General features: G+C 33.9%; 1 protein-coding gene across 8 annotated transcripts in view; it reads right to left on the bottom strand.

Annotated features, from left to right (window-relative positions):
- The window catches only part of REV3L (REV3 like, DNA directed polymerase zeta catalytic subunit), a 227,730-nt gene that overhangs the window by 198,835 nt on the left and 2,971 nt on the right, over positions 1–25,924 (bottom strand). For 3 of the 8 annotated variants that reach the window (XM_077162673.1, XM_077162675.1, XM_077162674.1), the window contains one exon: positions 18,716–18,840. The exons of the other annotated variants lie outside the window; for them this stretch is intronic. The gene's annotated coding sequence lies outside the window, so the exon portion shown is untranslated. The remainder of the gene's footprint in view (positions 1–18,715; positions 18,841–25,924) is intronic. 8 annotated transcript variants of the gene reach the window in all.

Here is a 25,924-nt window from a genome sequence, read left to right on the forward strand (position 1 = left end):
ATCATATCTTCATCTTACCAGTTATCCTACCAAAATTCATCAACACCTGAGGAAAATGGCAACAGATTAGTCAGTGGAAACCAACAAACACGTAACTGGGGTTTGGGAAAGAGGAAAGTAAGGATATGGAGATCATTGGCAACAGGGAGTTGGTAAGAATGGGTGTCAGGAGGAGAAATAATAATATGCCATTCTTATTAGACTTAAGTATTCCAAAAATGAGAAAAATTTGTCCCTAAAAAAGACCTTGATGAGTTCAGAATACCATGTGTTAAATCAAAACAGTGTTTTCTAAAGTATGCTGCAAGGGCTATTTAATCAGAAGCATTGTAATATTTCTGGGCACTACCCCAGACCTATCCCATCAGACACTCTAAAAAGTCCACAAATTTACCTTTTTTTGAGAGAACCATAGAAGAAGGAAAACGCCTCCTGGGGTGCATAATAAAACCGGAAGCCAGGAGAGAAAGCTAGCAGATGACTCCGTGTTCGCCATGTGCCTTTCCAGCTGAGAGAGAAGCCCTGACTGTGTTTGCCATGTGCCTTCTCATTTGAGAGAGAAACCCTGAACTTCATCCCTAGATGGATGCCTTTGATTGGACATTTCTATAGACTTATTTTCATCGGGACATTTTCTCGGCCTTAGAACTGTAAACTAGCAACTTATTAAATTCCCCTTTTAAAAGCCATTCCGTTCGGGCATATTGCATTCCGGCAGCTAGCAAACTAGAACAGGTGCTCAAAGGAGCTCATCTACAAAAAGCATTTTAAGATAGTGCCAAAGACATAAGAAATACCTAATGTATCATTCCCAATCATCCTGGAATTGGATAAATCCTGAGGAATTCTTGGCGACAAAAGAAGACCCTTTTGCCTTATAAAGTTTGAAGTACCATGATGCCATACTTCTGTTTCACCATCATATAGCAGGTAACAGCCACTTAAACTATTAATTTTAATTACTATTTGTAATATTACAAGAATATTTTCTTTAAATATGTGATTTTTGTTATATACTATGTTTTCCCTTTTACTTTATAATTCAGTTAGAATGTATAAATTACTCTATACATTCAATTTAATTTAAAATATATTTCTTAAAATCAAGTACTACCATGTTGAAAGAAAACATAATTTAAGCAAAATATAACAAACACTGTTAGAAACTATAGAGAACAAAGCTGAGTGAAGAGTCAAGATTCTTAACCTTCATGTGTTTTTTGCATCTTTTACTGTACGTCTATGCACCAAGGTATGAAGACACTGACTGATGGTATACTGATCTGTCCTAATGCAACCCATTCTCTAATAGGCAAGTAAGACAAATTAAAATCAAAACAAAAAACAACTTTGCCAATCAATGTGATTACTGCTCTAACAGAGGTACAAAGTGTAATGGTGGTACAAAGGACTGATTAAACTCTGAATGAGGATTAACTCTGACTGAGGAAAATTAAGAGTGCTTCACAAAAGAAGTGATTTCTCAGTTTTGAAGTATGAAGAATTAGCCGAATGGACAAGGTTATTCCATCCAGAGGAATGGCATTCATTCATTCATCAAACATTCAATGAGGAATACACTATGTCAGGAACTCTGCACACTTGAACAGCCAAGGTTTCTGCTTTCCTTTTTTTTTTTAGCAAAAGGAAGCAGTTCAAACTGAAGAGCAAAAATGCTTGAGAAGGAAGATGAGGCTGGAAAGGTAGCCCGGCATCATATCATGAAAAAGCTTGTCTTCAGATTTTTATTTTAAACTGAAGGCCAATTTGAGAGCTTTAGAATATATAACTAACATTGGTTGCTGCTAGTTGAAGTTACACTTTCCTAGGTCACTTCCAAAGATTTTTATTTAATATGTCTGGGGTAGACCCAGGAATCCATATTTTAAATCAGAAGCTCAGGTCATTCAAAGGCAGATAGATCCACATGCTACATACATTCTGGGAAGTATGCCTGTAGAAAATGGAGAGCTAGTGATGGTTTTAAGCAGGAGAATAATGAGACTAGTTTGTATGATTTGGTTTAACTCTCCACCTAATTATGAATTCATGCTTTTATTTTAAAAAATACGAGTATAAAAAAAAGAAAGATTTAGTCAATTCTACCACCTAGAGATAAACACTTCACATCCTTGTTTACATTACATACATTTTTTAAAAATTTATTTATTAAAAAAATAAACAAAATAAAACAACATGCATAATCAGTAATTCACAATATCATCACTTAGTTGCATATTCATCATTTCTTAGAACATTTGCATTAATTCAGAAAAAGAAATAAAAAGACAATAGAAAAAGAAATAAAACGAACACAGGAAAAAAAAAAAAAAGACTGTATCTACCATACCCCTTACCCCTTGCTTTCATTGATCACTAGCATTTCAAACTAAATTTATTTTAGTATTTGTTCCCCCTATTATTTATTTTTATTCCATATGTTCTACTCCTTTGTTGACAAGGTAGATAAAAGGAGCATCAGACACAAGGTTTTCACAATCACACAGTCACATTGTGACAGCTGTATCATTATTCAACCATCCTCAAGAAACATGGCTACTGGAACACAGCTCTACATTTTCAGGTAGTTCCCTCCAGCCTCTCCATTACATCTTGAATAACAAGATGATATCTACTTGATGCATAAGAATAACCTCCAGGATAACCTCTCACCTCTGTTTGGAATCTCTCAGCCATTGACACTTTGTCTCATTTCCCTCTTCCCCCTTTTGGTTGAGAAGGTTGTCTCAATCCCTTGATGCTGAGTCTCCATTTGTTCTAAGATCTCTGTCCCACGTTGCCAGGAAGGTCCACACTCCTGGGAGTCATGTCCCACGCAGAGAGGGGTTGGGTGGTGAGACTGCTCGTTGTGTTGGCTGGAGAGAGGGGCCACATCTGAGCAACAGAAGAGGCTCTCTTGGGGGTGATTCTTAGGCCTAAATTTTAAGTAGACTTGACCTTATCCTTTGCGGGGTTAAGTTTCATATGAACAAACCCCAAGACGGGGGGCTCTGCCTATAGCTTTGGTTGTCCACACTGCTTGTGAGACTGTCAAGAATTCAACTTGGGGAAGTTGAAATTCTTCCCGTTCTCACCACTCCCCGAAGGGGGCTTTGCAGATACTTTTCCACTCACTGATCAAATCACAGTGGGATTCATTGGGGCATCACTCTGGACAAACCAGCAAAATCTCATGTCCGACCTGAGATTCCAAGTACTTATGGCGTTCAATCAAACTATCTACATAAGTTATATTAGGAAATGCACTAGTCAAAATATAAATTTTGTAACTAATAAACATTTTTTGCTTTAATCTCATACAGAAGGTGACATTTTAAAATATTAATTACCATCTATTTTCAGTACCCTGCAATAATGACATTCCTTTGTTCTTCCTCATGCAAAAACATTTTTAAAATTTGTACATTGTACATTTCACTATTATTATACACTCTAGGCATTCCTAGATTATACCATCTCAATCTTTAACATCTTTCTTTCTGATTTCATTTATGTCCCCAGCCCTCCTTCCTCTATCATTCTCACATGCAGCTTCATTCAGTGTTTTAACATAATTATATTACAGTTAGGTAGTACTGTGCTGTCCATTTCTGAGTTTTTGTATCCAGTCCTGTTGCACAGTCTGTATCCCTTCAGCTCCAATTACCCAATATCTTACCCTATTTCTATCTCCTGATGGTCTCTGTTACAAACAAAATATTCCAAGTTTATTCACTAATGTCAGTTCATATCAATGAGACCATACAGCATTTGTCCTTTAGTTTTTGGCTAGTCTCACTCAGCATAATGTTCTCAAGGTCCATCCATGTTGTTACATACTTCATAAGTTTATTCTGTCTTAAAACTGCATAATATTCCATCGTATGTATATACCACAGTTTGTTTAGCCACTCGTCTGTTGATGGACATTTTAGGCTGTTTCCATCTCCTTGCAATTGTAAATAATGCTGCTATAAACACTGGTATGCAAATGTCCGTTTGTGTCTTTGCCCTTACGTCCTCTGAGTAGATACCTAGCAATGGTATTGCTGGGTCATATGGCAATTCTATATTCAGCTTTTTGAGGAACTGCCAAACTGCCTACCACAGTGGTGGCACCATTTGACATTCCCACCAACAGTGAATAACTGTGCCTCTTTCTCCACATCCTCTCCAGCACTTGTCATTTTCTGTTTTGTTGATAATGGCCATTCTGGTGGGTGTGAGATGATATCTCATTGTGGTTTTGATTTGCATTTCTCTAATGGCCAGGGACGTTGAGCATCTCTTCATGTGCCTTTGGCCATTTGTATTTCCTCTTCTGAGAAGTATCTGTTCAAGTCTTTTTCCCATTTTGTAATTGGATTGGCTGTCTTTTTGTTGTCGAGTTGAACAATTTCTTTATAAATTCTGGATACTAGACCTTTATCTGATATGTCGTTTCCAAATATTGTCTTCCATTGTGTAGGCTGTCTTTTTACTTTCTTGATGAAGTTCTTTGATGCACAAAAGTGTTTAATTTTGAGGAGCTCCCATTTATTTATTTCTTTCTTCAGTGCTCTTGCTTTAGGTGTAAGGTCTATAAAACCGCCTCCAATTATAAGATTTATAAGATATTTCCCTACATTTTCCTCTAACTGTTATATGGTCTTAGACTTGATGTTTAGATCTTTGATCCATTTTGAGTTAACTTTTGTATAGGGTGTGAGATACGGGTCCTCTTTCATTCTTTTGCATATGGATATCCAGTTCTCTAGGCACCATTTATTGAAGAGACTGTTCTGTCCCAGTTGAGTTGGCTTGACCGCCTTATCAAAGATCAAACGTCCATAGATGAGAGGGCCTTCTGAACACTCTATTCGATTCCATTGGTCAATATATCTATCTTTATGCAAGAACCATGCTGTTTTGACCACTGTGGCTTCATAATATGCCTTAAAGTCAGGCAGCGTTGAGACCTCCAGCTTCGTTTTTTTTTCTCTTACATACATTTTTAAACAGGATCATACTGTATATGCTATCTTGAAGCCTATTTTCTTCACTTAGCTTTGCATGTGAACATTCCCCCCTTCTATTCTTCTTTAACAAGACTTCTGATGACTGAATAGTAGATCCATATCACATAAATGTAAACAACCCCCAATATTAATACTTAGGGTATTGGCAATTTTTCACTTATTTTTTTGACCAGTTTTGATAGGCTCACAATTTGATGAAATTTGGGTTTTAGAAAAATTATCCTAGTGACATTATAAAGGCTGAATTTGAAAAGAAGTGAAATGAAAAGTAGCCTAGAACGCTACTATGACAGTCCAAGCAGTAATAATGAGACTTTAATTAAAATAGTAACAAATATGGAGAGACTGGATTTTAAATATACAGTCTACCTACAGTCTACCTGTAAGGGACGCTCACCTATTTAAGATTATATCTAAAGAAGCAATGTATCTTTTTTTCTATAATAAGTATTTACCAACCCCCTACAATGTACTTAGAAAAACATCTTAGGATTCAAGAATACAATGCATTTGCACTTTTCTATTACATGTGCACGTGTATGTTTATGCGTAGGATCAGGGTTCCAAGTGCACTTAAGTAATATAGAAAAGAGTCTTCTCCTTTCTATCGGGGGGGTGGGAGGCTCCCTTTTCCTGTTTTGTGATTTTCAAAATTTACTGTTCGTGGCTCAATTCTGAAAATCACAAAACAAGAAAAGAGTCATAGCTGTCAAGAGAAATTTGACTCTCTGTTCTTAAATGTGTGCTGGGGCTGTAATAGCAATTTAACACACTAAACAAGAAAATGTCCATGATCAGATTTACATCAATTATTTAAAAGGATCTGTATATATTGGGGCTTTCTGCCAAAAAAAATCAAATGCTTCATGCATTTACCTCCTTGTCATTTTATGTGGCCATTCTATAATATGAACTTGGAGATGTCCCTATTTCAAAATGTGCATGCTACTGAAACACAAGTGAAACAAAACACTTTCCTCTGTTAAAGAGTATAATACATCATGACAAAGAATCCTGTTAGGTAAAGCTGAAGATACATAAAATTGCTTACAAAGATTAGCTCCCCCAACCTTTTTTTCCCATCAATATTAAGCTTCAGATTTCAAATGGAAGGTTTTTTATGATTAAACTTTTAGACACCTGGATCAGACATATCCAAATATCCTTTATTTAGTAAATCTGACCCACTTCGATTAATGTAAACAAAAGGATTAGAAGCATATCTTGCTCATTCTTTTTGAGATAACACTCCTTTTTTATTCAATTACCATATAATTTTTAAAAGAAACTAGATAAGTCCCATTTATCACTTTTAATACTTCAAAGCACCTGTATCTACTCAAAATTTTTTTCCACACTTTAAATTTCCAAGTTTTAAGTTTATTTATACTTATAGGTGTATTGAGTATTAGTGGTCTTAAAACTTTTATCCACTAAAAATCTTTCCTTTAAAAGCTATTATAAGTGGGCGAGCCATGATGGCTCAGCAGGCAGAGTTCTTGCCTACCATGCCAGAGATCTGGGTTCGATTCCTGGTGCCTGCCCAAGCAAAAAAAAGTAAAAGCCATTACAAGTTACTCTTCCAAACCACTTTCTCAGCAAATAAAACAGCAAAATAACATAGCATAAAAGCAAAGCCAAACACCAAAGTTGATCTCTTACTGGTATTCTACCTCATGTCCATTTAATTTTATACAGTCTAAGGAGAGAAAAATATACACATATAGGTTGAGCTACTTGACAGCATGTTGCACTTACAGGGGGAAATACTACAGTATGTTTTCATCATTTATTACTTATTACATCAACTTATATCTTATTTCATCTACAATATTTCACTTTCAACTCTTTGAAATATTATATAATATTTTTAAATTATAATACTTATCTAGGAATAAATGGTTCTAAACTGGGAGAACATGTAATCATTCAGAGTGGAAAGTCTTCCTACCTAAAAGCATATGTAAGAACAATTTTTAAAACACAGGTATGTAAAATATTTAAACTAAGAATTACAATATTACTAACTTCCCAAAGTTCACCAAAAAGACTCTTCTTTAATACTCAACAATTTCTGGTATGTTATTTTAATGTCTACTTTAAAGATTTAAAGTGAAATAATTCTTATAAATGTCCCCAAAGTATAAGTAATTTCTATTGATAATACTTCTTTATTACCTAAGGTATCTTATCTCTAAATTCTGCTTTGACACATTATCACATAGAAGCTTCAGCTCCATTGAAACACAGTATAGTGTACATATATGATAATACCTGAGCTAAAGATTTTGAAAATGAAGCTATCCTTTGACTAAAAATATTAAAACTTGGTCAAGGTCTAAAATTACTACCTTTGAATTACTCCATATTGAGGCAAACTGAGCAGGGGAAAAGTTGCTATTTCTTTCTGTAAAAAATAAAAGCCTATATAGGGCGCGCCATAGCGGTTCAGCAGGCAGAGTTCTCGCCTGCTATGCCAGAGACCCAGGTTCAATTCCTGGTGCCTGCCCATGCAAAAACAAAAAGCCTATATATACTATCTCTGAAAGTATAAATAAGAAACATCTAACAAGTTATTTTATTATTTTTATTATTTTATATATTGTGAGTTTAAAATTATTTTTATTTTATGTACACTGGCTATTATGGATACAAAGTATTTAGTCTTTATTTTATATATAAAATACATATATATTTGACAAAATTTCTTGACTCTTGATAGGGGAAAAATATATAAATATTCTCAAACCAAGTTCTCTCCTTTTCCATACTGAAGCATAATTCAGAATAAAAATCCAAAAAATTTCAAATGATTAACATAGAAAAAAGAAAAATATTTTCATGAATAAAACCAAAATCATAACTTAGTTCATAAGTCATTAGGATTATTATGTTATATTCTATCTTTACAATAACAGCCACAATTCTGGGTCCTATCTCATGGTCCCCAAATCTAATCAGACTGTTTTTATTCAGAACAATAATTATTGTAAAGTTACATTTTGCTAATAATCTAAAAAGTCTCAGGATATGCCTTAAAGTATATGCCCTACAATACAGTTTCATTTCCTAATTAGCAATGCTTTGGGTATGGAAACAATAACCATTATCAAGGTAATTTCCCTAAAAGAGAAATCTCATCATATCAGGAAAAAAAGGTAATGAAAAAAGCCAGAGCAAAGCGTATAAGAGCTATAAGAGACATATCCAGGACTTCTGGTCTCTGGTTTGAAAAGTAAAGTACTTACAAGTCATCACTCCTGTCCTCAAAACAAGAAAAAAGGCTGAACAAAATGAAAATTAACAATTCTTCCTTAAGTACACAATTAAGTACACAAGACAGATGGACATCCTGAGAACTAAAGAGACAGGTGAAAACAGGAATGCCTAAAGACAAAAAGCACAGTCTAAAGAGACAAAGCAAGCATCAGAACCAGACTCAATTAGCAGAGATTTTGGAATTGCCAGACTGGAATTTTCTTTTATTTGATCTCAAGACAAAATTAAAAATTTACTTTGGCAAAAGATACTACATATAAAATTAACAGATAGGTGGTGGACTGAAGAAGTTTTATTTTGTTTTTTACAATCAATGACTCAGTATAATCACACAGTTATATATTCAACAATTCAGTCAATATGAGAATATCTCATTTCTTCTGAAGAAAAAAAATCCCACGTCCCTAATATCCCCGAATTATTGATGTCTAGCTTTGGCACAGTGCCTTTGTTATCATTAATGAAAGAATATTTCAGTGTTACTGTTAATTATAGACCTCTGTTTACCTTAATTATATTTTTCCCCATACAATACCCTATTATTAATATCTTATAATAGTGATGTATGTTTGTTCTAGTTCATATAAGAACTCTCTTATGTTTATACAATTTACCACCATCATTGTCTACTCTAGGTTTCGCTAAGCTATAACAGCCCAGACTGGGAATTCTTAATATGCTAAGAATTCTAATGGAAAAGTGGACAACATGCAAGAACAGATACACAATATAAGCAAAAAGATAGAAACAGTGTAAAGAATCAAGAGGAAACGCTAGAAATAAAAAATACTGTAACAGAAATAAAAGCTTGCTGTTGATGGGCTCATCAGGTGGCTAGAAATGGCTGAGGAAATAATGATGAGCTTGAAGATATAGCAACAGAAACTTCCCAAACTAAAAAGCAAAGAGAAAGAAAGGAAGAAAAAAAAGGAAAAGAATACCAAGAACTATGGGACAATTTCAAAAGGTATACAACACATGTAATGAGAATACCAGAAGGAGAAGGAAAAAAAAAGAAAGGAACAGTAGAAATATCTGAATTAATAATGGCCAAGAATTTTCCAAAATTAATGACAAACACTTAACAGATCTGCATAGCTCAGAAAACATCAAACAGGATAAATACCAAAATCTATACACCCAGGAATACTGTACTGAAACTGAAGAAAAAGCAGACAGAGAGAAAATCTTGAAAGAAGTCAGAGGATAAAACTACCTTTCCTACAGTGGAAAAAGGATAAGATATGCCCTGGACTTCTCTTCAGAAACCATGTACGGAAAGTGTGAAACATTTAAAGTGTTGAAAGGAAAAGCCACCAAGCTAGGATTCTGTATCAGTGAAATCATTCTTCAAAAGTGAGAGAAATAAAGACTTTCTCAGACAAAAACTGAGGGTATTTGTTACCAGTAGACAGGTCTTGAAAGACACTCTCTGAAGTTCTTCAGAGAGAACGAAAATGATATTTCATTTAACTTATTCCTAACAGATCTAACAGACAACAGTTTGTTCAAAATAATAGTATTAACAATATACTGGATGATCACAGCTGTGGATAAGTGAAATGTATGCAGCAAATTTATAAGGGACTAGAGGGAGGAGTGGGAAACATTCTGCTATAAAATACTCCTGAAGCACTATGGTTTTACATGAAAGTAAAAATCAGTTGTAAATGTACACTGCAAACTCTAGGGCAATCACTAAAACAATTTTTTTAATAAGTATAATTGATATGCTAAGAAGAGAGAAAACTGACTCATATAAAACTGAAACCAGAGAAGGCAGAATAAGAATTGGAAGACAAGAGCTATGAGACAATATCAAATGATCTAACATACACATGACTGTAATCACAGAAAGGGAAGAGACAGAGAACAAGTCAAAAGAAATATATGAAGAGATAGGGTTGAGAATTTTCCGTTTTACATAAAAGACACCAAACCAAGAAGTTCAGAGAACACAAAACCCCACAAAACAAAATTAGACACATCTTATTAAAAGATGAAGATACATCATATCTAAGCTAATAAGAAAATCCTGAAGACAGCCAAATAGGAAAAAAAAAAATTAGACATTACATAAGAGGATCAAAGATAAGAATTACAGCAAAGTTATGCAAGCCAGAAAGACAATGGTCTGACATCTTTTAAACGCTGAAAGAAAAAATACAGCAATTTAGAATTCTATACTCAGCAATAACTTGTAAAAATTAGTCTTTTTTCAGAGAAACAAAAACCAAGAGACTTCATTACCAGCCAACCTGCTCTATAAATACACATTTAAAAAGTTCTTCAGACACATGAAATATAACAGACTGAAACTTGAATCTATACCACGAAAAAAAAAAGAACACTGGAAATGGCATATATGAAAATAAAAACTTCATTTTTATCTTATTTGTGATTGTTCTAAAACATAGCTAGCTGTCCACCCTTCAGAAAGGCAGTGAATAAGCCAACACCCCCCAGCTCTCCTCTCCGCCCTCGGTCCAGTTTCCTTTCAGGTCTCCTCACTGGCGCTAGTCTGCCGGAAAGCAAAGAGTAAGAGAGCCATGAAGACCCAATGAGGGAAACCCAGAGAAAATTCTTAAATTAAAATTGTCTATCACAAATAGATTCAGAAGTCTCTGGCTACATTGCAACCAACCGTATTTGATGAAGAAATATTTCTGTTCACAAGATGTTTATCTATAGTTTAATATGTAAAATGATAATTCTTAATAAAATATGACTTTTTAGCAAACTGAAAACAAAAGATAGCTGTCTAAAGCAAAAAAAACCAATGATTTGTGTGTTGACAACACATGTAAAAGTAAAATATATGACAATGAAAGCACAAAGGATGAAGAGGAAGAACTGGGAGCATACATTTGTAAGGTCCTTATATTACATATGAAGTTGTACAATATAGAATGAAAGGCTGTGATTAATTACAGATGTATACTGCAAACCCTAGGACAACCTACTAAAATAACTTTTACAAGAGGTATAAATAAAATAAGTAAATGGTGGAAAGAAAACGGAATCATAAAAAATAACCAAGTAATCCAAAGAAGGTAGAAAAAGAGGGGAAAAAAGAACAGATAGAATATAAAACTACCAAAATAGTAGCTTTTAAACTAACCACATCACTAATACATTAAATGTAAACACCTAAACATACCAGTTGAAAGAGTATTAGTTTGAGGGTGGGCCACAGTGGCTCAGCAGGCAGAGTTCTCGCCTGCCATGCCAGAGACCCGGGATAGATTCCCGGTGCCTGCACATGCCAAAAAAGAGTTATCAGACTGAATCAGCAAGTTAAGCCCCAACTACATGCCATCTATGACAAACTCATTCTAAATGGAAAGACATAGATGAGTTGAAAGTAATAGGATGGAAAAAGATAAGTGGCAAAACAGTTCTCCATGGATCTCCGTTCAGATAGTTGAACCTAGTTCCCAGTATTCACCTGCAACCACTTGCCATTTTCTCCTTACTAACAGAAACTAAAATGGAAAGCCAGGAATCTTGTGTTTGTTGCCAGCATCCATGAAATTCAAGACAGGCTAACTTGTTGGCATGCAAGAAAGTAAAATCTCAGCCCCGTCACAATTTTTGAGATGACATACTATGTAAACCCTAATCAAAAGAAGGCTGGAATCCTACAGCACTATCAGACACGTAAGATCTCAGAAGGGGACAGTTATCAGGGATAAAAAGGCCAATTCACCAAGAAGACATAACAATTAGAGTATGTATGGACCTAACAAACTCTAAAATACAAGAAGCAAAAACAGAAAACTCGAAAGAGAAATAGACAAATCCACAATCATACTCGGATATTTCAACACTCTTCTAACAGTATTTGGTTGAACAAGGAGACCACAAACAGAAGGAAAAATTTAACCTTACTGAAACTCAAAAAAAAAAAAAAAACCCAATGAGGTGTCATTTATACCTAAAAGAATTAACTTAAAACTTAAGCAGTCCATCAATTCTAAATGTTGGTGAAGATGCAGAACATCACAAAACCTCACACACTACTAGTGAGAGTGTAGCTTTGTACTAGCACTTTGAAAAATAATTTGGCATTACCTAATAAGGTAGAGATGTACACATCCTACCCAACAATTCTTAGTATAAACATGATAAACTCCTGCTTATGTGCACTAGAAGATGTATATAGAGGTTTTCATAACAGCACTGTTTATCATTGGAAAACAACTCAAACGTCCACAGATGGGAGAATGAATAAAATTGTGTATTGTCATACAATGGAATACTACCCCACACTGAAAATGAATGAACTATAGCTATACAATTTAACACAAATGACTACTTAAAACATACAGTTGGATTAAAAAAAAATTTATGGAAGAACATGGACACACTTAAATATCTCCAAAAAAGAAGAAAACTAAACAATATATTGCTTAGGGATATATATACATATATATATTTACATATAAATATGGTAAAACTATAAAGAAAAGCAAGGAAATGATTACCCAATATGAGGATAGTAGTTACTGCAGGGGAATAGGAGAGGAGGAAGCAATCAGGGACGGTAATATTCTATTTCTTAACCTGGATCGTAGATACAGGTTTGGTTTTATTTTTCTTCCTTAATCTATATGTTTAGAAATAAATTCTCATTTATTATATATTTCATAATTTAAATTTATCAAGAATAATAAATACAGATTCACTCAAAAAACAATAAAAACTAGGCAAATCAAAAAAATCACAAAAACCCCACAAGATATAGATTGAACACCCCACGTGACCCAACTAGACGATGAGGCTCACACAACCCATAACACAGTAGACCTTGGGTATACTTAGTGGGACATAAAATAAACCCCATGCCTATATGGCAGTTTCTCTTTAGCAGGAATCTTCACAGAAATTCATGGGTCATTCTATTTGCACACATCCTTCCCCCACCCTGGTATCAGCTCAAATGTAAGGGAATGAGGTAACAAGGGTGGGCACAGTAGCTACCCTAGCTTAGAAGCACACCAAATAACATCCAGTATCTTCCGTCCCACAGGCACAGTTTCCTAAGCTTCAGTAACAGACTTTCCCAATTATAAGAGTCATCACGCTCAGAGAAGTCCAAATTTACAGCCTCCCACCATGTATTTACTTTATTCAGAGTCCTTCCAGTCCACATGTAATCTACTAACTACAAGTCAAGTTTTACCATAAGCAATAGTGCTTGGTTACACAGCTGATATTTTACCTTTACTAGTTTTCCAGGTGAAAAAAGGAATTAACACAAGGTAAAAACTGTCCAGATAGAAAAAAGGCTATTAGTAACCTTTTATTCACAACCAACAAGGAGACTCAATTTGGAATGAGCTAGGCTCAGCATTTATTAATGTATTTCATTGAATCTAATTTGCCTATGACTATAAGACATGATTAGTTTTTACATTTAATAATGTAAAAAAACACTGCCAATTTAAATATGGTACATCATTGACTGTAAGGCACAACCCAATTACTGAGATGTACAAATGGGGGTGGGTGGGATATGCTTCTTAAAAATCAATGAAATACAGATTATACATTATGATTCCTTCTTCGAATTTTTCACTAAAACACTTAAGATATTCAACCCTATTTTCTACCTTGGAGAAAGTCTGCTCCAACAGAAACCAGCCTTATACCACAACCTTTCTAAGATGTCTAAAGTTGTATTCTCTCACTAAATACCTCTCTTTCTTCATCTATTCTAAAAACACACCATCTAGCATCAATATAACTGGATAGAGCACAGCTCTCACCATCCTGAGATATGAAATCAGTTTCCATTACTGATAAAATCACCCAAAATCCTGACGGCCCTTACAACCTAGAGGCCTTCATGTAATGATTTTGGTCAAGAAAAAAAAAAAAAAAACATACTCTCAAGTCATCTAGGAATAAGTTAGCTCCCACATGGCCAGAGAACTGTGCAATAAAAGCAGAGAGAAAATTCTTCAAACTCAATTCGTATAGGCACACTAGATGAACATTTCCATCTAAGTGGGTTGTGCACAATCATTAGTACTGTAAGTGTGGGAGGGGGAATTCTATCACCTTATAAATGAAAAGTGAAGACTAAGTGGATTTGCCATACCTTGCCTATTGGAAAGAACTGGGCCTAGATAAAAAGCCTTTTGTTCATAGATAGATAAGCATGAGACCTATGTAAACACTTAGCAGCAGACAAACATCCTCTTATAGATGTCAAAGGAAACACCTGTGAATATTTATATTAGGTAATAGTAGAAACGTAGAAAGTATTCGCTGTGTGTTCTCAATAAGACATAAGAAAATACGGCTCCTGTGAAACCTTTCATAAGGAAAGATGATGAATTGGAAAAAAAAAAAGAAGGAATAAAAAGACAACAGACATGCAGACTACAATATAAATATAACTCTTAAGAAATAAGAAAAAAGGAATATAAAAAACAGCAACACAATTAAAATCACACTGGAGAAAAGAAATATAATCCATATTGCAGAAAAACATAACAGCAGATAAAAACATTAGTCAAGAATGCAAAAGCACAAAGTTAACAAGAAGAAGGAGGACAGCTATAGAAAACAAATGTGGTCCAATCCAAAATAATACATATTTGCTTTTTTTAGAAACCACAACAAACAGAATGGTAGAAAAGGTATAATAAAATAACTATTCCTGAATGCAAAGCATCTGCACCTCTACATGCAAAGGACTTTCTTGTCCCAGTCAAATTTAGAAGATGCCAGAATAATATTTAAATAATTTTTTTGTATGCTGTGCAGTGGAGTCATATTTCATTCTTCTTCCATATGAATATTCCATTACTGCAGCACATTTGTTGACTGTTTTTTTTTAAAGAACAAAATTTGAGACCATACTGAGTCATCTTGTCATTAACATGTGCATGTAACAAAAAAACACTTTTAGATATGCAAGAGTTCAGAAACGTAACCAGTACATATATATATATTATCTGAAAATATATTTTGGCCAACCAAAAACTAAACCAAAACTGGCACTCAAGAATGGGTATTAACGGTATGGTATAAATTGATTAGTAATGGTGTCCCACACCAAATTAATATGTAGAACTGAGTCCAAATTATTCTATTGACATGTAATACATAAGCCAAAAATTTTTTGAAAAAAGAAGATACATAAGACGTGATAAAGTCAGGATCTCTTCTTCCTTCCATTCCCATGTCTAATATTTAAATCTAACTATAAATATGATTTAAAAGCCTTATTTAAGATTGTGGAAGTTCTTCATAAACAGAAAATATATATATACTATTTAAATAAAAGGCATTTAACATACAAATAAACAAACTAGAAATACTATTTGCAATTCAATTCATAGATACAGACCAAATTTTCCTAATATACGAAGAGCTCCTTGGAATCAATAAGCAAAAAACTAAAACTCACAATAGGAAAATAGGTAAAAGATAAACATAGCATACCCGAAAAGGGAATACAAATGTCACCCAAACATATGGAAAGACACTCAGTCTCACTCATAACAACAGAAATGAAAATTAAAACTAAACTGAAACCCATATTTTTATCTATTAGATTAGGAAAGAGCAAAACATTTGAAAGCATAATCTTGGTAAAGAGATGGAAAAAGCCTCATATATAGCTGGTAGGAATACAGATCATAACCTCTATTATAGTTTTTCTCATTTGAAGAAATCCTTACAGGACATTTTAAAATTATACCACACAAGAGATGTACAGGTATAAACTGTACATCATTTTCAAAAAAAATTGTTAAAATTGGGTGTATTTACAGAATTCTGTTCATATAACAAAACAAATAAGTAAGCAAGTTTAAGAAACTGGATGATAAACCCAGTAGTCTTGCTCCATCTGCTGCTCACCTCATGATACCTAACATGTGGTGGGTGCTCAACAAATACCTGCTGAATGAATGGGACCAGGAATGATGCTGAGGAGGGTATTAAAAATGAAAATAAGGAATTAACTAAATTTATCTGAATTGTTGAATAAATTGTTTATATAAATATTTTACTTTTTCAAAATCGGGCAAATGTTTCCTGAAAAATGAGTGCTATAGCACCTTACTGCACTAATAGCCCCAGTATTTCACCAACCCTTAGTAAACAGCTCCTACACTAACTCTGGCTTAGTCAAGTGATTTGCTTCAACCTATGGGAAGAGCAAACATGTGGAGCTTATCTTCATTTGCTGCTCCAATATAACCAAACACAAACTCCAGGTGAACAAGCCATGGATAGCTTTCTGGACACAGCCAACAGCCAGTACCAATTTCCAGATGTGTGAGTAAAACCAAACTAGACCAAATAGCTTCCAGCTGACCCACCAGCTGACTGCAGCCATTTAAGCAAACCCAGCCAGAAGCAGTATAACGTAACTGGTCAACATGTTTAACCCAGAGACCTGGGCTAATAGATGACTAATGTTTTATACTATTAAATTTTAGGGAGATTATGCAGCAAAAGCCAGGCAGGGGGGTGGACAGGACTGGTATCAAGGAGAATTCTTCTTCTGTTCTGTTTTTAAAACTTTACAACGAGAATATATTCTACTTGTTTAGTTAAAATAAGTTTATAAAATAACTCACATCACACTGATATATAATAAAGTCTTACTATTACCTTATAAAAACATACACTTAAAACAATCCAGTCTAAATGGGTACATGAGTTTGAGAGGAGACATTAACATTGCTCAGAAAAAACCAGATCATTACAGTGTACCACAATATACTATCACCAAAATAGTGAGTGAGAATATATTTATCGTCATTGTTAGCTCTGAATAATGACTATTATCAAATTCTGGAAGTGTTAGGAGACATAAATCTCAGATTTTTTTTTTCTCTGCTTCTTTTGTTTAGGCAGTAAATGGTCTAATACGTGTTCTCTCATTTAATCCTCACTGCTGATAGGTAAACATTATGCTACATAATTTTAGGTAAAAGTTAACCTCTCCATGCCTCAGTTCCTCAACTGTAAAATGGGGATTTCAAATACCTATCTCATAGAGCTTTTGTGAAGATTAAATAACATATGTAAACCACGCACAACAGGACACACTGTAAGAGTTCAAAAGTGGTATACCATCTCTCTTGTATAACTATGTAAAAATAAGGTCTTTTGATTAATATGGCTTCTACTTTAAATTCACTAAGCATTCTCAACCAAGGGGCAATATATCAAAATTTGAAAACCATTTTAATGACTTCATAAAAAATTGAGTCAATGTTTTTTTTTTAAAACTGGGCATTCATGTAGAAAACATGATAAAAAGAGGTGAAGCATTGGACAATAACAAATTAATTTGGTCTACACTCCACAATTGCAAATAGGTTTAAAAATTAAAGGTTTCAATTTTTTTTGTCAGTTACACATTCACAAAAGGTAGAAACAAGAGAACAATACATCCTATTGCTATGATCTCTGGCACATACTCTTTCAGCATATTCTGCCATCATTTAAAATAAAAAATGCTCTAATGATGGCTTTGGAAAATAAGGCCCTTTTCACAAGAAAAACACATAACCTAATCTGCAGCAATGAAAAATTATAGTTACTCCTTGATCAGTGACTTTAACACTGCCCTCTTCCAAAGCAAGATCAAGCCTGGATACATACATGCATGTCAACAGTTAAAAAAAAAAAAAAGGAAAAACAAGCTCGGGTTAGGTACTTACAGAAGTTTGTTTTTAAAGTATTTTAAGTAGGAGATTACCTAGCATATAGATATCTGAATCAGTAACTAACAGTAAAAACCTTATACACCATAATGTGCAAGTATGTTAGTTTGTTCTAACATGAAAATAAATAAATGCTACAAAAACTCCATTTTCATTTCAAATCAATTCAAACATTTATTTGAACATATGAGATAATGTGGCAGATTCTAGAGATAGAATAAAGAAAGTAGCATTTATGTTACTATATGCCAGGTATTTGTTGATTAACTTACTTAATTATAACAACCCTGTGAGGTAAGAATTATTAAAATTCATTTTACAGATGAGGAAATTAAGGCTCATAAAAATAAAATAAGTTGCCCAGGGTCTGCCAGTAGTAAGAGGCAGAGGTAAGATTCAAAATCAGGTTTGTATGCCTAGAAAGCCCATGCTTATTGCCATAGGAGGGGATGGGGAGACACATGAGGGAAGTGCCATGTGACTATTTCTATAGACAAACACAACACTTGGTATGGTAAGTCCTTTACCAGGAATGTGGAAGGGGGCTAGAACTAAGGAAACCAGGACATAAATTTTCAGGGATGGAGGACAGAGTCAGAAAAGGCTTTAAAGAAGTTGACACTTGGATTGCTAAAGATGAGTAGGATTTACCAATTTCAATGCCAAGGCTTGCCCCCACCCTCCACACCCCCAATATATTAGCCAAAATAAATTACTTACTTGAAATTGAGAAAAACAATTTTGAGAGAAATCTTCCTCAGATATATTATTCCATAGTTTTAAAACAAATAATATGATGCCTTAATTTTTAGGTTGCTTTTATGTGGCTTGTCTTGGTTTTTATTCTGAAATGAAATTTAGATTAGTCATTTTCTTATTCTGACAAACTAGGAGTATGCCAACATGTTTAACTTAACATTCTTTCACATACCAACATGTATTCTTACTTATAAAGGCTTTCATTTCAACATCTCAAACAAAACCTAATTTAATATGTTACTTTGAAGTGTGAATGTATATATATGAAAATAAGATATTTCTTTTAATTCTTGTTATATATCTTTGGTAATAGTAATAAGTGGAAGGAAAATAGAGAACTTGTAAATTGTTATATATTATACAAGCATTTTTGAGGTCACATGCTTTCTTTCATTGTTTGAATCATTTATATAGTAAATGCTCTCTGAATCCAAAGAAAATTAAATAACTTCCCTCAAGAAAACTGACCTCAAGTGCTTAGTATTTCCCAAAACTACCACGTAAAAAGAAAACAGAATTGGCAAAAAAAAAAAAGGACTTAAATTTTCCATGAACAATTACTACCCATTTTTCTCTGAATTTACTTTGCTAGGCATATATTCAATTTCTGTTGCAGAAAACAGTCCAGTTTGCCAAAAGCAAGCAACAAAGTACTTTGCATTTAAAAAATGAAATATTTAAAAATCTGCAGAGAACTGGGAGAAACACAGAAGAGCATCTGGAAAACTTGAAAGATCAAAAAGGGAAAAAAGTTAACTAGATTGTCATTAAGAGGGGCTTACTTGAATTTATAATTAGTCTTGGTCTCAAAAATGCATCCATGTAATATATTTGGACAGTGTAATTCTTTTTAAATACCTAAGACACTCATTCCTGCCTTATCTGTATCTTACCTAGAAATGACAAGTTAACACATTTTATCCAAAGTTAGTTGTACCTTAACTCCTATTATTTCATCTCTCATTTAGTATCACTGCAGTGTGAAAAACGGCAGCCTGGTACCAAAGTGACATATCCCATATCTTACTTGATAAGTTTCTAAGTATTTCTTTGAAATATCTAGTGCTATAGCAACATCCTCTGAAACCAAATCATTTTTCACTCATATTACTTTAAATGAATAAATTCCAATCCAATCAAAAGCAAGGTAAGAGAAAATTTGATTATAGCACCCACAGAGTTTGCAAGGTGTAAGAAGACATTCCCTTTTCATTTGGAAAACTGCACACATACAATTCCAGTATCAATTTTTGCTTATATCTACCCTAAAGTCCTCTCGATCTAACTTTAACATAACTTTTTCTCAAAGGAGATAGCTATAATTAACCCCAAACTAATCCTACTATATATAACCTATTTTTACAGTAAGATGCTAAGCACTACTGGACACAGCAGGTCCTCACAGATTTCTAATCCATGTATATGCAATTCTTTTAATATAATTCCTCTAAGATTCTACAAATTTTCATCATTCAATTACCATTAATGCTTTCCTCCAATTTCTCTTCAGGTTTGGAAGGCCACTCTGAGGCAGTGAGAGCTGAATCAAGATCCCTAGTTTTCAGATCTATCCCCATACCAACCAACTATAGGACAATTACCTGAGCCTGCCTACCTAGATTTCAGTTTTGTTATATAAAACAAGAAGATTCAACTAGAACAGTGCTTTCCAACCGTTTTCATACTGTAAATATTATTTACTCAGCAAATAGAAGGTCAACTGGAGACATCTACATGGTGCTTGGTGAAAAAAAATTCATCACATTTTCTTTATGCAATTAAAGAAGAAAAATTAAACTATAAAATACTAAGGTAGATATTCTTTGATATATGCAACACTGAAATCTGTGATAATATGAACGAATTTCAAATCCAAACTTTTTCACATCAAGAACAGTATTTTCAAATAGCATTTCATTTTACAGAACATGCATGAACTATTAGGTGGTCATGGTGTAGCAAAAACTAAAATAACAACAGGCACACATGGCAAGGAGGATCCCATACAGAAGAATACAGATATGAAGGAACTGGGCCCCAGAAATGCCCTCCTCTGCTTCCCTGACCTCATCATCAATGGGCTTGCACCTTGTGGTGGGTGACATGCTCCTCAGGTACCCAGAAGAGAACCCCAGTAGCAACTCCATGGATCCCTTCTCCAGAACAGGCAGCTGCATGCTCGTTGGCTGGCTGCTAAAGTAGATTCCAAGTGGTAAAGTACCTTCTTTAATGTACTTAAAATAGTAAGATGGAGCAGCAACTTGGTTGTCGCTCGTGATACCCACTGACTACAGGAACACAGAGCCATCCTCCAGTGAGCCATAATATCAACTAGAGGCTATGAATTAGAAGACCTCTTAATAAAAATCTAAAATTAAACAAAGTATTGGAGTTCTCATTTGACAGCTGTTTATGACGACTGTTGCTGCCTTATATTTTTGTTCTTCCTTACCAATTCCCAAAAACACAGCATAACTTAAAAATATTAACTTTGAACAGGCAATACATGCACATGGTAAAAAACATTCAAAAATCATCAAATGGGACAATATACTTTAAAAAGTCCCCCATTCTTGTCCTCTAGGCTACCAATTCCCCTTCACTGTTACCAATTCTCATGTATCCTTCCAGATTCTCTGCACAACACATTCACATATTATACATAGTAGAAATTACACAAATGGCAGCATACTACTATACATGGAGTCTTGCAGCTTGCTTTTTTTCTCTTAATATGTTTTAGACACAGAACCACAGCAGTACACATAATGTTGCCTCATTATTTTTAAGGGCTATCTAGTATTCCACTGAATAGATATACCATAATTTATTTCATCACTTGCCTACTGATTTATAATTTGGTTGTTTCCATTTTTTCTTTTTTTTTTAACATGGGCAGGCACTGGGAATCGAACCCGGGTCTCCGGCATGGCAGGCAAGAACTCTGCCTGCTGAGCCACCGTGGCCCTCTCTGTTTCCAATCTTTTGCAATGAAAAGTAATACTACCATAAATATTCTCATACATACTCACTTAACACAAATGCAAAACCTTCTAAAGGATAAAATCCAGAATGGAATTGCTAAAGAAAAAGTATGTATGTTTTTAATTTTGAGAACAATTTCTAAATTACTTTCCATATAAAAGGAACATTTTATATTCCCACCAGCAGTGTAGAAGAAAGTCCTTTTTTCCTCCCATTCTTCCCTTCCAAAAACATTGTAACTAATCTCTGCCAATTTGATAGGTGAAAAATAGTATGTTGTATCTTTAATTTACATCTCTATTATATATAAAACTGCACATCTTTTCCTATGAATTCTCTTTGCTCATTTTTCTATTGGATTACTTTGTAGGAGCTCTTTGTATATTGAGAGGAAATTAATCCTTTGTGAAAAGTGTACAAATATGTATTATTAGTCTGTGTCTTCTTTAACTTTATGATTCCCCCCCACCAAGAATTTCATTGTTTTAAAATTCAGCAACATGCTGTCAGTTTTGTTTCATACTCTGAAAGAGTTTCACCATTTCCAGATTACATTAAAAATAATCACCCTACGTTTTCTTTTTTCTTCCACGTTTAAATCTTTGACTCATCTGGCAACCAACTTCATATTTTTCCAGATGACTAACCGGCTATCCTACACTATTTAATAAATAATTGTTCTTTTCCTTAAAGATAGGCAAAAGTGATATCCATTATCATACACTAAGTTTTCATACATATTTCAGTCAATTTCTAGCCCGTACTCTGTTTCATTGCTGTCATATGCCAAAACCACATTACTTTAAAAATTAATAAACATTTACATAAAAATGAGTATAATAAAACCATAAATTACTGGCTTTTTTTAAATATACGAATCATTTTGCAGTTCCTAAATTGAATTTATACAATTGAGTGCTATGCCATCATTATGAATTGTATGTTTTGGTTGGCATTTTATTTTGGAGTCCATTACGAACCTCACATCTTTTACTTCTAGAAGAACATGTCTAGAAAACCAGCTTTTCCTTAATCTTGTACATGAACAGGTTCTCCCACCCATCACCCCCATACTGTAAAATCAATACACGGTCTCTGTAGAAAATCTGAAAAATACACAACACCTGCCAGAGATTACCAAACCTTATACTTTGGTGTGTATCCTGGAAGTCATTTCTTCATTTTTAATTGACTAGCTTGTAAGCTGATCTTTTTTTCCAAATATATTGATAGCATTTTCCCATGCTATTATATATTCTTAAAACAAGACTTCAGTGACATAAATATTCTTTTATATGAATATACCCAATTTCTATAGCCATTTTCCAATTGGTATTGTTTCGTGATGATTATCTTCTGTTGATTAATTCTTGCAACAAATGTTTGAGTTTCAAACACTGTGCTAAGCACTGATTCTATAATGGTAAGCAAAAATGAACGCATTACCAGTATTTATGCACTTTATAATCTATTGGGAGAAAGATGAATTAATCTCAAACATATACAAAATTACAGCTAAATAAGTGTTATGAAAGGAATTCATAGAATTTTAATAATCTATGATCGGAAGGCTGACCTGAGGAAGGCTATATTGGAGTTTATACCAGCATTTATGCATGTTATAATCTACTGGGAGAAAGATGAATTAATCTCCAACATATATAAAATTACAACTAAATAAGTGTTATGAAAAGAATTCATAGAATTTTGATAATCTATGATAGGGAAGGCTGACCTGAGGAAAGAAATATTGGAGTTTAGGCAAAGAAAGAGGAATAACATCGTAGGCAGAGGGAACAGCACGTATAAAGGGCCCATTGTTGGAGAAAGCATGGCAAGAATAAGAGCCCCAAATAAGGCCAATATAGCTGGAAGATAAAGAGCAAAGCAAGAAGAACATGGATCAAGCCATGACTGGACAGAAACACAGTGGCCAGACCATGCAAGACCTTGCAAGACATGTAGACACCACCGCGTAAGATGCGTACTGTAGTTTTTTGTCCTTATCCTAAATGCAATGGAAAGCTACTGAAGCATATCAATTTGTAGAGTGATATAATCAGTTTTGCATTTTGAATAGATTCCTGATTATCATGCAGAAAATAGATGGGAGGGGGCAGAGCAGAATGGGATATGCCAAGATTAGGATACTACAATAGTAAATTGTCCAAAAATGGCAGTAGCTTAGATTAAGGTGGTGATGAGTAATGAAAAGAAGTAGATGAATTAAAAAGATAATCAGATCTGCCAATAGATTTACACTAATAAGATTAAAATTCCTAAACCTAAAATTATTGGGTCAAAAAAGAACATTTCAAGAATTTTTATATGTATTGTCAAGCTGCCCTGCAGAGAGCAGTTTTCTTTTCATTTGTGAATTACTTGTATCTGTTCCTCTATCAGGAATTTTTAAATTCTTTAATTTTTAATTCTTTAACGACTTAATCATACTTCCTTCATGAAGCCTTCCCTGACTCCTCGTTTTGCCCTCCAGTTAATCAATGATGATGCACTCCGATGAGCTCTTGCTATTGTCATATACACATTTTTATTACAGTCCAACCGTATGATATTTGACTTAATGCTTCTATGTGTATCATCTCTACTACAACATCAGCTTCTGGAGGGTAAAAGTTGTTCTTAATGATGACACCTAAAAATAACTCAACTTACAGAGTTGATTTATCACATATTACCATATTCCACTGTGCCCACAAATTCAAGAGGGCTCCTGCTTACGTCTCTGATTCACCGTGATTTTAATCAAATATAATACAAAAAAAGCCAATAAAATTTGCTACTCAGGGATTAAAATACCTACTAAATAAAATGACTTATTTTGTTTGTGATGAGTCACTAAATCTTAGTACTGCTTCTGAAAATCTTTCTCTCTAATAATATCAAATGTGTATTATGTGATCTTAAAATGTTTTTAAATGGTTTTAAAGGCCATGAGCAAACAAGACTTTTATTAGAGAAACTATCTGTAATCTCTCTTATTGATGTTAGTTTATATCTATATAAGCTATAGTAGATATTACATATTTCATACTTATTTAATAATCCACCAATTTACAAAAAAGTGAGGTTATTCTGGTAATTTATTATAGTTAATAAAATGCAGAGTATAAGAATATATACATGTGCAATCCGAATAATCATCTATATAGATTTTATACACCATTTCAGAATTATCAATTTCTTATGTTGAAAATTTGATTTCATGTTTGTCATTATTAAGAACAATCTACTAAAATACTCACTGAGCTAAAGGAAGGTTTAGAGGGGAGATTGGCAGAATGTCTTACAGTACTCTTAAAGACAAGCAGCTCCCTCTATAGACTGTTTGGTCTACTTCATTTAATTATCTGCTTTGTGGACATCTCACACTCTCCTATTTACTCCTACTCTCCATCTCAGCAGGAAAGCCCTTTTCCTTTGAAAGAACAATTCTGTTTAACCTGGTGCTGGGAAAACTAAGAAAGCTGCCCAGTTCAGCATGAAGTGAGTTACATCAAGCAACTAAGCAAGATGTGAACACCTTCCCAGGCCCACCTGAGTCAAATCCTCACAGTGAAGTTTCAGGATTTTAGGTGAAGTGAATTCCCAAAGGAGTTATACCCACATTATAAGTAAAAAAACACTGTCCTGTGTTTTTATTACTCATGACTACTTCCTTCCATTAATATGTTACCAAAATGTTGTTATATAATTACCATTTCTACAAATGATATTGCTTAATACATTGTGATGTCAAAACAACGTTAAAGACATTTTTTTAACAAGTTAAAAGCAGATGAGCTTTTTAAAAAAATTCCATCACTCACACTAAGAAAATTTAAGTAACTCTGAGAATTCAATATCCTCAGTCAGGAAAGGATTAAATCATTCAGTTAGAATTTACCCTTCAAATATGAATATGCCACTTTTTATTACACCTTTTCAAATCCCACCAACTAGAGATATAGGAACTTTTAAAACCCAACACGCATTATTAATTTGTTTTTTAAATTACTCTTTATGTCCTCAAATCACAGGACAATCAGAAGTCAACTGGACTGTTTTCTAAAGCAGAAAAACACTTGATGCAATTGTAGAAAAACTGGACTAGTAAAATTGTCTCGATCCACTCTCTACTAGAATTTATAATTCTGAAATGACCACCTAATTTGAGAAATTTTTCTT

Source organism: Tamandua tetradactyla, chromosome 5 (genome assembly GCF_023851605.1).
Source record: "Tamandua tetradactyla isolate mTamTet1 chromosome 5, mTamTet1.pri, whole genome shotgun sequence".
NCBI classification, from domain to species: Eukaryota; Metazoa; Chordata; class Mammalia; order Pilosa; family Myrmecophagidae; genus Tamandua; species Tamandua tetradactyla.